Raw genomic sequence first — 14,531 nt, forward strand, 5'->3', positions numbered from 1 at the left:
CATATGAATGTTTAGTTGCATAGTAACTATTACAAACTGTGATAAAATTTATTGGTAAATTATTAATTACTAACTTATATTTGAATAGTTGATAAATTTACCAATTGAAGTTAAATTTTTTGGTAAATCAGCGTCTAGTGTTGGCTTTCATAATCAGTTTGTGTCGTTAGGCGTTTTAACTTTAAAATTTTAGCCAAAACTTGATTTTGGTCAATATTTTTAGTAAACGTGCTCAGATAAGAACTCTGTCAATGTCATTAGTTTCGAAAGGTCATTTTTTATCTAACAGGAAGGTTGGTTCAAGTTTTGAGGCTTCTGTTTTTTGTTTGTGCCGTTAGGTGTTTTAAATCTTATGTTTTGGCCAAAATTTGACTTTGGTCAATATTTTTGTGAACGTGCTCAGATGAGAATTTCATTAGCGTAATTAACTCCAAAGGTCATTTTTTATCTAATAGGATGGTTGGTTCGGGTTTTGAGTCTTTCATTTTTAGTGTGTGCCGTTAGGTGTTTTAACTTAAAAATTTTGGCCAAAATTTAACTTCGGTCCGTATATTTGATAAACGTGCTCAGATGAGAATTTCGTCAGTGCAGTTAGATGCGGAAGGTCATTTTTTATGTAATAAGATAGAGGGTTCGGGTTTTGAGGCTTCCGTTTTTAGTTTGTGCCGTTAGGCATTTTAACTTTTAAGTTTTGGCCAAAATTTCACTTTGGTCAATATTTTTGGTAATCGTGCTTGAATTGAAATTTTGTCACCGCGATTAGCCATGTAAGTTCAGTTTTGGTCTCATAGGATGGTTGGTTTGGGTTTTGAGACTTTTATTTTCAGTTTGTGTCGTTAAGCGTTTTAACTTTTGGCTAAAATTTGAATTAGGTTAATTTTTTGGGAAACATGCTCAAATTTGAATTTCGTCAGTGCGATTAGCTCTGGAAGGTCATTTTTCGTCTAATAGGATGGTTGGTTTTGATTTTGCTAAGCGTTTTAACTTTTAACTTTTGGCCAAAATTTGACTGTGCTTAACATTTTTTGTAAACGTGCTCTGATAAGAATTCCGTCAGCGCGATTAGCTTCGGAAGGTCATTTTTATATCTGATAGGATGGTTGGTTCAGGTTTTGAGGCTTCCATTTTCAGTTTGTGCTGTTAGGTGTTTTAACTTTTAACTTTTGGCCAAAATTTAGATTTGGTCAATATTTTTGGTAAACGTGCTCAAGTTAAATTTTTTGATATAATGATATGTGTCATATTGAGCTTAATTTAACTTGTTATCATAGATTTTGCATTGTTTCACTCAAATATGATTTATAAAATTGATATTAATATTTTTGGATTTATATTCGTGCTCTTAGATTTTTAAATGCAATAAATTAATAAATATTTTACTATTGAATAATCATTCAGTTAATAATATTTTGAACATATTGTCAATCAATTACTAACCTAACATTGAACTTGAATGATATATTACCAACAAACTAACAATCAATTAGTAAATTTATTAGAAAAACAAATAATCATACTAGCGTATTTAAAATTTATTACCAACAAGGATTGTGGTGGAGTGGTAAGTACTCATTCATCCTTAACCAAGAGGTCTTGGGTTCGATTCCCTTTGGATATAGAGTCGTCTTTGTTAGGGAGCGCTTTATCCCCCAATGTGAGACTTCCCGGCGTGAATTTGGATTTAGTCGGGCTCCAATGTAAGTACCGGACACCGGATGGGAAACAAAAAAAAAGTATTTAAAATTTATTGGTAAATTACCAACATAAATTTTTGGATTTAGTCGGGGTCCAATGTAAGTACCGGAAACCGGATGGGAAACAAAAAAAAAGTATTTAAAATTTATTGGTAAATTACCAACATAAATTTTCGGATTTAGTCGGGCTCCAATGTAAGTACCGGATGGGAAACAATAAAAAAGCTATTTAAAATTTATTGGTAAATTACCAACATAAATTTTCTGTTACTAAAATTGCCAACCAATTACTTTCCAATGTATTATCAACGGAATCGAATAATGAAGAAAATTTTTTACTAACTCCTTTTCAGTTCGTTAGTAAAGGTACTAACGATATACTAACCAAAAATTAATTGGTGAATTTACTAACGGAAATTTCAGGGCCATGTTTCAAAATTTTGTAACAACATCTTTGGGTGTTTACCAACTGATTTTTGGTTGGTAAGTTTACCAACAAATTAAAATCGGTTAGTAATATTTACCGACAAGCCTTTTAGCAACGGATTAGTATAAGTTGGCATTTGGTTGGTAACTCAATTTGCCAACCAATTTGATCAATTTACCAACGAATTTTTTTGTTGGTAATTGGGGTTCCTTTTATAGTGGTATATACCTAAACAAATTCTGTGATATTAAATTCCACACAAGGCGCACAAGGCGCGGGTAATTTTACTAGTATATACCTAAACACTCACAAAGGAGGAAAGGCGTAGCAATCAATTATGAAATACATTTGATTGAAAATAATAACAAAATACATAAGTCGTTAGGAGTTAAGATACTCCAATTTTCTCTATGGAGAAAGAAAATTAAAGAATCCGCAAATATAAAAAAAAGAGGATAATTATATCCGTTTGGCCATAGATTTCCCAAATAATATTTGGGGGGAAATTTGGCAAATAGTGTTTGTCCATACAATTTGTCATTATTTGGCAAATATCCCAAATTCTCAAATACTAGTTTTTTCTAGTATTTGGACCAAATCTCATTATTTGAAATTTTTTGAAAATTGAAATTTTACACCAAACTTTTATCTTTTACAAAAACACCCTATATAGTAGTTGTTTGCGTTGTATTACATAATTTTTTACGTGAACACCAAAGTAGTGATGAAATATTTAGTGAATATGAAAGTGATGATATGGTTGTTGATGAAAATGATGAAAAATTGGCTTAGGGTTGTATGGAATGATGATTGTTGCACTCACTCCAAACTACCACATTGCTCTAGTGTCTTGGACACTTCTTGTTATTTATTGCAACGAAGATCCAATTGACTTACTAACTTATGGTTAGTTTTGATAGTTTTTAAAACTTATGGGTATAAATCATATTTTTTCTAAAAAAGTGAAATATATTTCCCAAATACTATGGCCAAACACATGGTAAAATTTCACCCAAATTTTTATCCAAATAATATTTGCCAAAAATATTCGAAAATCTATGGCCAAACGCTAGCTTAATCTCAAGGACAATTACACTGAACAAAAAAACCGTGTTCAAAATATTTGATTTTCGAGCACATGTAATTTGTCGGTAAGATAAATAAAATGGATTAATTCAAGTAGAATTTCAGGAATATGCAATAATTATATATTAGAATAAACTATATATAGTATAAATAAATTTGAAATCATGAAGAAGAAAAAATATTAAATTTGGAATCTCGTACAACAACTAAATTATATTATATACTATGTATATATTATTCATTTATTGCTTTTCACCCCACCAAGAACCAAACCCTAGAAAGAAAAGAAGAAAGAGATCGATCATACATTCTTTTCATAGTTAAATTAAATGATTAGGATCTCGAAAATAACAAATGATCAAAATACAAAAATAAAATAAAATCATGGACAAATAACTTGTAAAAAATACATAGTATATTAAAGGGTTCCAAAAGCATGGATTACATATAACTCGAAAAATTAAAAGGGCGTGATCTTCTTATATTGATCTGATAACGTAATTTTTTTTTACACAATTAGTATATATAACTTAAATCCTCAAGATTACAAATCTTAAATGTATACTCTATATGTGGCTTGTGAGTCAATAATACTCAATGCCCTCTAAAGCATTAGACTAAAAAGGACAAAAAAAAGCACAAGGAGATTAATGTATCATAATAAAATTAATTTATACTCCTAGAATACTGTACAATTTAAATAAACTTGAAGTAAAAAAATTCAATGAAATTACCAAAAAAATAAAATCTTTTGATTTTGATTTTTCTTTGGTTGCTTCATCATGGCCAAAACCTTTTGAGGTTGATTCCATTGTGTCTTTTAGAAGGAGAAGAAGGTGGAATTGGAACCCCTTTTGGCAAAGACTCATAATAAGGAGAATTATTGTTTTTATTACTAATTGGCAAAGTCTTCACCTTGAAAAATTGTGTGTGACTTGCACCATGAGCATGTTGAATTATCACAAGGACAAAAATGATTGATATTGTGGTTGTGTTTTTTATGCTCATTTTTTCCATCTCCCTAAGGTTTTGTTATAAGGCTTGAAAGAAAAGGGAAGAGATGTGTGGAGAGGGCCAAAGATTTGAAATGGAAAAAGAAGTGATGTTTTGGTGTGGGGATTGAGTATACACTAGTATATTATGAGTTGGTGGTGGAAATATCTTGTTTGGTTTTTATGTTTTTTTGTGTGTGTTATGTGTTTAAAATATATATAGTTGCAAGAGGAAAATGGAGTGGTGGGTGGGAGGGGATAGAGTGGGGTGACTTGTGTATTAAGTTTTTGTGTGTGTGGCCATTCCTAGAAATAAGGTTTTTCCTTGAATCAGCTAAGAATTTGTGCTATAAAACATAGTTTTTCCACTTATTTTTCATTAAATTAGCTCACTGAAAAAATACATGATGAAAAACAGATTCTTACTGAAATAATGAAAATTTTCTAATTTTTCCGTATAAAAACATTACTATTTTTTCTTTTCTCATCATTTCAATTAAAATATCCATACAAAAATTAATAAGAAAATAATATACATTTTTAGTAGGAAGTGGGGTGGAGTGGGGGGCAAGACTCTTGTCTTTATTACCTTCCATAAATTTTTCCTAATAAATCTTATTTAATTTGTGAAAGAAATATTATGAAGGTTAATGTTTTGACACACTCGTTAGGAAAATGATTTGATAGATTAACCAAGGACATTCCATTAAATTACCATTACCTTCATCTCTTTTTTAAATAGGTAATTACTGAAATAACTTTATGCTCTTGATTCTTGAATAGTCAAGACGAAACTTTTTTTTTAGTGAATATGTCACTAGGCAGTGTGCCTAGCAATAACTTTTAGTAATAATAAAATAAAATTTCACACCAGAACGAATTATACAAGTAAATGGAGTTAGACCTTATATAAGGTAATCTTAGACGCGCATTGGAGCCTCGATTGAATTTGGATCACACACTATAAAATTCATTTGGAAATGACGCTTCCAATTGAATTTTCTCCATACTCAAGACTCAAATCCGAGACATATGGTTAAGGGTGAAACACTCTGCCCATTACACCACATTCCATATTGATATAATCTCTTAGTAAGGGTAAAACTCCAAAAAAATAAATTTTATAAAGTTACAAATATATACATTCAACTTCTTCATGGTTTACATTACCAAAAAATATACGTCACTTTGGGACGCATTTTAAAAAATTAATACTTCCTCCGTCCACTATTGTTTGTCAGGTATACTAAAAATAGTTGTCCAAAATTAATTGTCAATTTAAACAATCAAGAAACAATTAGTCACTTTTTTCCAATTCTGCCTCTAATAATTACATAACTATTAGCTTCAAAAAGTAACAATTCTAAAGTTACAAGACTACTTTAATGTGAAAAAAGTTGTTTTTACAGTTTTCAAAAAGGACAAACCATTTTAATAATGATTGATAATAGGGTTATGTTAGTCAAATTGCACCTTATATTAAATTTTTCTTAAAGGTTGTACATGATCTTACCCTGACAAATAATAGTGGAAGGAGGGAGTAGAATTTTGAACACCAACTCCCCCCCCCCAAAAAAAAGAAAAAGTCTATCTTAGGTGCAATGTAATGGTCCACCCCATTTAATGACCAAAGAATGGAAGAAGAGAGGGAAATGAAAATATTGAATGCAAGAGAGATATTGAAAAGAAGAAGCATTAAATGAAGGAGGGCAGAGACACATGTTTTCTTGGACTAGCAGCATTTGGTATCACAAAATGAGACAATCTTCACTAATTATTTCTATCAATTAATTATTCATCATATACATGCTAGAAACACACAACTTAACAAAATGCACTTTATTTGTTGAATGATATTGGTAGGTTTCAAGGTTATGAATCATCCTCTAGTATGTGTATATATATATATATATTGGGAGGTCAATATATTGGTGAATACTTTAGTTAATTATTTATGCGCAGATTTAACTAAGAAAATTTTACGATATAGAAAAATCAAGATATTCGTTAATAGACTTTAAGTCACAATTAGGTTCCAAAACACATTATCTTGAATTGTGCCTTTTGAAACTCTTTACTTTCCTCCTCTATTCTATTGTGGAATTCGTTTAAGATATCATGTACATGCACTTCATCTTCAGAAGATTAACAGTCAAAAATTATGTAAGTTCCCTGCTAAATCCACTTTCGTCATCTGCCCTTCATCAAGATCGTCACATATAATCTGAGGAACTCATCAACATCCTCAAATAACTTTGTTCCAACACCATAGCGATGGAGTACTACCCCAATATATATATATATATATATATATATATATATCATATTTGACACGATTCAAGTCTATTATGCGCAAAAATCGCTTTAAGGCCTAGGCCTCAATAAAAAGGAACAATAAAGAGAAAATTTCGCTCCCTGTCTTTGTTTCTAATTCTATTTCAACTATCATATTTTATTTTGCGAAATTAAAATATCACCATCAATACCTAAAGGGAAATGCTAGCATTGAATGCAAAGAGAGTAGGTTTTATTGAAAGAAGAAACATTAAATGAAGGAGGGACAAGTTCACATATTTTTGTCTCTCAATTTTTCTTGAGAAAAAATAGTTAAAGAACAACGTAAATAAAATCATCTCATTTATAATTTGATAAAGGTACATGCTAGGTTCTTGATCATTTTAAGTTTTATCAAAACTATATCTATTTTCTCAAAATCTTTCCTTATTTAATCCACTCGTTTACATTAATATACTATTATAGAGTTACTTTCTGTCTCTGATTGTATTATTATAAAGTTACTTTCATTTATTTTTATTTTGTTATTTTGTTGTCATTTTTTATTGTGTGTACCTTCGATGATTTCTCTTTTGAGCCAAGTCTATTGACCATAAACATAAATATCCTACCATTCTCGAACCAAGTTTATAAAATTACAATGAGTATGTTTGTTGTAAAAATTACTTTCGGACATACGTTTAAATAAAAAATAGTTCAGAGTATTCACATCAGTTTCATCTGTATAATTAACCTATATAGTATAGTACTATTTTCCGGTAAATATCAATTTTTAAATTTTTTTAATAATGGTGTCCAAACTAAATTTAGTTCGCTTACATAATTGGTGTGACGCTATTAGTATATAACAAAGTTTTCAATAATAATATGGAGCATGAACTAAAGAGGAAAGCTTGGAACCAATATGATGTAAAACGTATGTTTGGGCTCGAGAATGAGCCAATTAAAACGTGAAATTTATTGGGTCAAACCACACAATATTATTAGAAAAAAAATTACCTACACAAACGTTCCTACGATATTTACTAATTCATCTCTATAGTTTAAAATAATTACATATTGTCTCACTAATTAATAAGTTTATAGCAAAATTTAAGTTATACACCTATATATATATATTTTTGCTATCAAATACATTCTGAATACAGATACATAGAGAGAGGGGCGAGTGAGATAGGAGGGAAATGAGTGAGAGGGTATGTGTATACCAAATACATGTGAATCACATTGGATACATATATCTGAAATACCAGATACATCATGACATATAGATACACTTGGATACATATATTTGGCATGTCCAACTACGTATATCTGGGGACAAAATCTGGCGCATCCAACAACATATATTTAGCGACCAAAATACACAAATTGTTAATTCGAAAACTCACCAAAGAGTGAGATTTGCGTTATTTACTCATATTATAAAGGGTCATTTGGCTGAAAGTATTGGAAAAACTAATATATATATATATATATATATATATATATATATATATATATATATATATATATATTACTATTCTTATACCTAGTAAATTATGACATTAGTAATACATAGTACTACCCCTATACTACTACTTACATTCCATAATATTTTTATTTTAATACACCCCTATTCTTTTCATATAAAAATCATTTTAAAAAATAATGCCAACATAATAATCACAATATTATCAATTTCTACCTTATTAATACACTATATTCAAAACTATTAAGGATCCGTTTGGTAGGAGGTATTAATCAAAACAGTCTTGGATTAAAATTTAGTCCAACAAAACATTGTTTGGTTACTTTATTTAACCTAATTTATCCACTAATCATTTTTTCTAAATGACTAAGCTATCCCCCAATCTTTTTTCCTAAATCTCTTTTGTAATATAATGTCATTTTTCATTATTTATATTGGAATAGTTATAAATGTTCTTTTTTAATTTTTCAAATCCGTTCAGTGTAATTTGACGATTTCCCAAACTAATATTTATATTTAATCAACAAAAAAATAGAAATACACCGTGCTATCAAGGATCTCCGTAGTGGCACTTCACACCTCAAAATTAATACTAATAATTATTTTTTTATATTTTAGTATTAAATGAAATAGAAAATCCCATAATAACTCAAGAGTATAATAGGATAGAAATTTTTTGTAGAGTTTTAAACCAAACACAAGATTAAGTGAGAAACAATGAATCAAACACTTTGATAAAAACTAATTCATACATTATTAAACTCTGCATTACTAATTCCTGCATTATGTATTTTTGTTCCAAACAACCCCTAAATATACTACTATCACAAGAATTGCCCAAATCTATATTAAATACTGAAGTTGGTGTAGCCAATTTGTCTGTAATATGTAGCAGGATGCATGCTTCCACCTTACCCCTTTTTTTCTGCAACACTATGGCCTACCATGAGATGACCTTAGAATTTCACATTTTGGTACAGCAGCAATTATTTGATTGTATTGTAAGAATATATATAACCGTTCTACAACTACTTAACTAAAAATGAGATTAAATATAGGGTGTGTTTGGTACAACATCAATCAATTGCTTATTTATATTTTAGTGTTTGATAAATATAAGTTAAAAAGATATGATTCCTAGAATAATGATATATTGATATGTAATCTAGCGAAATTTTATAGGGTTTGAATATGTGGTGGAGAATGGGGGTGACAAGGGTGGAATAGTGGCCAAGGGTTAGGAGTGTTGGGTGAGTGGGTGGGAAGGACATAATAAACATGGAATGTTGCTTAGGGAACTTGTTTGTCATCATGATCCAAAAGGAAAAAATTGTTGAGCTATATGGAATTCGAGTTTGATGATTAACAAATATTACACAAGAATAAGATCCTTCGCAGGTTCGCGTTTATAATTGACAAAGACTACATAAGAATCGGGTCTTTAGTATATGTATTGGAGAAATTAGGTTGCAAAAAGTTTTATGCACTACACAAAAGAACTAGGCCCTCCGTAGAGTAAGGAGTTTTTCATGTATTGATTACATTTCGCACTTTATTTCTTGTTAGGTGACTGAAACTAAAATAACAATTTTGACCAATCAAACATGAGAAAATTGAAAAATATCTTTAAGATTTGATTGAATGATAACTTTTCGAGCATGTTATGAATTTTTAGACACTGTTTAGAAATAATAAGAAAATAGTCATACTTTAATGTGGAAATGAGGATTTGACTCCATAAATTACTTTTTTAAGTTTGAACTTATAAAGGTTAGAATCTCATAAATTGTTTCTTGAGTATGAACTAACAAAGATTTGAATCCATAAATTACTACTGTTTATCTTCTTCTTTTTTTATTTGTCTATGGTTTTAAGTTGTAAGATATTATTTTCTTGTTCTTCTTCTTTGAATTTTGATGGGGCGGAAAGAGGTTTATATGATGTGTATGAGCCTTATTTATCTAATGTATAATTATGTATATTTATTGTATATACTTTGTATACCCGTGTGTAACCATGTATATTTGTGTATACAGTGACTGTTATACATGACTATACATTGGTATACATGATTATACAATATAAAAAATGGTGGAGTAAGTGATTGAAATTTTTGTCTTCAAATAGCGTAGATTCAACAACAACAACAGTATAAACATACCCAATGTATACGAGGAAGGTAGAGAGTATGCAAATTTTATCCCTAGTTTGAAGGTAGAGAGTTTGTTTCCAATAGACCCTAGTCAAATGGTGTATATTCATTGAATTATAATGTATAATCAACTCATATCCATATATAGCAAAAACAATGCATGCAAATTGTTCAATATTTTGAGTGTTTCAAGTGAAACAAGAGTTTTCACTTACAAAATTTAACTTTGCTTCTAAATTTAGAGTTATTTGTGTGTTTTGAAATCCAACTATGAGAAAAGAAAAGAAGATCTACCAAAAAATTCCTATTACAGTATTGAGGTCAGGGTTCGGTTCGATTTTGAAAGTTATCGATTCGTAGCTATGCTAAATCAATAAAAAAAACCATTAAGATATCGATTAGTGGGTTATTGCCTATCGGTTAGTGATCCTTATCGATTTGGTTGATATCAGGTTAACCATTAACATTTCACACGGAAAAAATTTCATTGAGAACCACTTAAACAAGGTGTAACAAAAAGTGCAAGGATTTCTGGATATATATATAGTGAATTTATGAATCTCTCATAAATCATTTTCTGAATTTATATAAACAGTGAAAAAGTGCAAACCAAATTATATTTTTACTTTTTACAATGGTAACTGTAAAGTCCAAACCAATTTCTCAAACATGTATAGTTGATATTAACATATTTCTCATACAATCTATAGCCATTCCTAAGTGAATTAGTTAAGTGAGGGTAGAATGGTAATTAATTAAATTATTATCAAGTTATTGTTTCACCCTTTTAAAAAATTGGCCAAACCCAAGTTCCAAATCAATAACCCAATAAACATTATTATACGACAGTAAACTGAGGCTCGAACCATTAACATAATAATTCAATACCTAAGAGATAGGTCTGACATGAAAAGAGGAACCTTGTTTATAATGCGTTTTCTATTTCAATTTATGTAACATTTTTCGCTTTATCAAATTTAAACTATGTAAAGTTTAATCGATATTTTAAATTATTATTTTTCATCCTATTGACATTAGAAGAATTGTTACTTATAGTACTTTTTGTATAGATTTTAAATGTCTAAGTTTTAGTTTTAAAATATTGAGTTGATCTAATCCAAAATAACAAAATTTGATCAATTTGACTCTTGAAGACAAAAAAAATCACATAAGTTGAGATGAACGAGTACCTTTTTCAAAAGAAGAAAAGATAGTACACACATGTGTGAATGAGCAATCCATATGGATGACACTAGGGCGGTACGGGGCGGGGTCGAGGCAGGTTAAGCTTAACCCGTAAAATTATTTATCCGTCTCGCATAACAACTTTTTTCATTTTCATCTCGCTCCACCTCGCCGCATAGTTTTTTTAATATTTTCTTTTTCTAGTTAAAATTGATATTAAAAATAAAATTCATAAAAATAAATTCATTTTTTCATTAAGCTATATTAATTTAATAGATAATGACTTAAACATTTAATTTTAGAGGTCAATTGAAAAAGCATGTAAGAAATTGTATTATTTTTTACTGAACCATTTTCATTTACTATCTTGAATATTTTAATAGCTTTAAAGAAATTATCTTAATAAATAATGTTCAATCACTCTTATAACATGTAAAAAATTCAAATTAAGTTTGAACCCACATAAAATCACATATACCTGCAACTGCCCTGCCCCATCCACATTAATTTTTTTTAAAAACCCACTTCAACCTGCCTTGCATCCCTCCCGATCTTCACACCTTAAGCCCATGGTCCGCCCCGTCCCGCATAACCTTAAATCCACCCCATCCCACATCCGCCCCGCCCTGTTACTATCCTTAGCCATCCATGAACATGAAGAATATAATTTAGGATTGGACTACTAATTAGTCAAACTCAATAAACTTTATTGTAGAATTTTCATATATTCACACGAACACTCCCACGCTAAACACACACGCATTGTTTTTTCCTCCAAGATTGAAATCCAACGAGAAACTGCTTCTTCGCTATTGTGTTATTCCCTTTCATTTTAATTTGTTTGTCTTAATTATTATTTAGATAATCAAAAAATCTTTTTTTAACTATATTTTTAAAAATATTTTGAATTATTAATTAGAGAAAATGGTCTAAAACCCCCCAACCTATACCCGAAATCCCAACTACACACTCCAACTTTACGGGTGTCCTATTACCCACCTGAACTTTATACTTCTCTATTTTCTACACACCTAAGTGTTGATCTGTCATGGGAGGTGTTCTCACCTCCTCTAGGCGCGTTAGAAGGTTAATTTTGACGAAAAAATACTCCTTCTCCAACGGTCATCTTTCCCACCTTTAAATAAACCATTATTTCTTCTTCCCCACCATTAACCCTCTCTTCCTTTAATAAAAAATTCACAATTTCCTCTCAAAATTAAGAAGTGTTTAGTTTTTAATATTCATTTCTACTTCAAATCTTGAATTTAGGGTTTGTAATCTGCTCTAATTTCTTATTTAGGTTTCTAATTTGAATTTTAAATTTTCTCAAAATTCATCAAAAATGGCAAATGAAAACTTGAATAAACTTTGTATGGATGAATCAGACCCAATGCTCAACGCTGTAGTGAGATGCAAACACTGAATTTTACTGAATTTGCAAACTTCTTGGTCAAAATTAAATCCGGGAAGAAGATTTTGGTCTTGCCCATGCTATGGTGTATGTGTTTTTTCTTGTATTCTTGATACACTTTATTTTGAATGATTCTAATGTACTATTTTGAATCATTTTCAGTCTAAAAATTGCAATTTTTTCAATAGAGGGACAAAGAAGAAGTGGATCCAAGATCAAGTTTTATCCTTCCAAGATTGGTGAACAAAATCAATGAGTTGGAGCAAGAATTTGTATTAGACAGGTTCATATTGACAACTTGAGGAACTATAATTTGTTATTGGAGAGGAGACTCAATAGAAGGTTGAAATGGTATAGGTTCAATAGGAAGATACTTTTGTGTATTTTGATTTGTGTTGTTGCTATGTTCATCAACAACCAGTAGTTCAAGTGCTGCATATTTGGATTTCTCTTTGATTTGTATTGTTGTTATGTTTAATTAAAATTGTCAATGTATGTGTGTCATTTTGTATCTATGATGTCAATTGAAGCTTGTATTAATATGCAACACTTCATCAACAACCAACAACCTAGTCATCCATTCATACTTTAACATAGACAACACAACACCATTTGTAAAACACATAACCAACACAACATATGTAAGCACGCCTGAATAGCCAATACAATTCGATAGACAACACAACAACCATTTTAAAACACAACATCACAATTCATTCATAAGGCCTCATATAAGGCAGAATTTACCAAAATAAAGTCATATTTACAAGGCCTTACAGAAGGCAGAATTTACCTAAATAATGTCATATTCAAAAGCCCTCACATAAGGTAAAATTTACCAACAAACAAAATCCAAAATAGCAGGCCATTAATGCAAGATGTATGGACTAACTTAAAAGTGCTTAAATACATCAACACCACTACAATTTCCATGGCATCTTTGACTGTGAAGAAGTGTCATTTTGACTTGAACTACTTCCCATTGTCTTTTTTCTTTGCTTCTCTCTAAGCTCATGAAGCTTGCTTGTTGAGATTGCTGTTTTACCATTCCATTTCAGCTTAGTTGTATTACTTGGTGTATAACCAATGTCACTAGTTACATCAGATGATCTTGTCACTTTTGCTTGTCCAACAGAGTAGATCCTACTACTTGGCATGCTAGGCTACAGTAAAATTAGGATTATATCAATATTTAAGTTGTTTAATTAAACAAAATTAGGATTATAATTCAATATTTAAGTTGTTAACATATATCAAAGACTCACATTCATGACTTTGAAGCCATTTGCAGCTTAGAACACACCCATTCCCATGACTCTTGGTCTTTTCTCTGGAGATGTGTTTCCCCTGCCCCTACCTCTTTCTCTTTTAGTAGTACCAACTATAGAAGATGATGCATGATAAGTAGGAGGAGCAGAAAAGGATGCAGGAAAAGCAGTAGGTAGGGGAGGTGCACTAGGTGCTACTGATGATGTTTTTTTTTATCTTCCTCTTCCCTTTTTTAGTGGAGGCTTACCTTCTGATGGTGCTGATGGAGTTTTCTATACATATAAGAGAAAAAGTAGGTCATAAATTAAGAAAAAGTAAAACAAGTTCAAATATTACCTTTGGTTTACCTCTTCCCCTGCCAGAACCTGTTGGTTCTGCCTTACTGATGCAGTAGGTGATGGTGCACTTTGTCTTGTTGATGATTCAACATCTTCTCTTTGAGGACACCTCTCTTGTTATGGCCTCTGACATGGCATATACTGCATGTCATTGCAAGTCCAGTCCTAGGAAGCTTCCCAAATTTCTTAGTTTATCCAACTTCTTTCCTTC

This window comes from Solanum verrucosum, unplaced genomic scaffold (assembly GCF_900185275.1).
Source record: "Solanum verrucosum unplaced genomic scaffold, falcon-dt-bn FXZP01000108.1, whole genome shotgun sequence".
NCBI classification, from domain to species: Eukaryota; Viridiplantae; Streptophyta; class Magnoliopsida; order Solanales; family Solanaceae; genus Solanum; species Solanum verrucosum.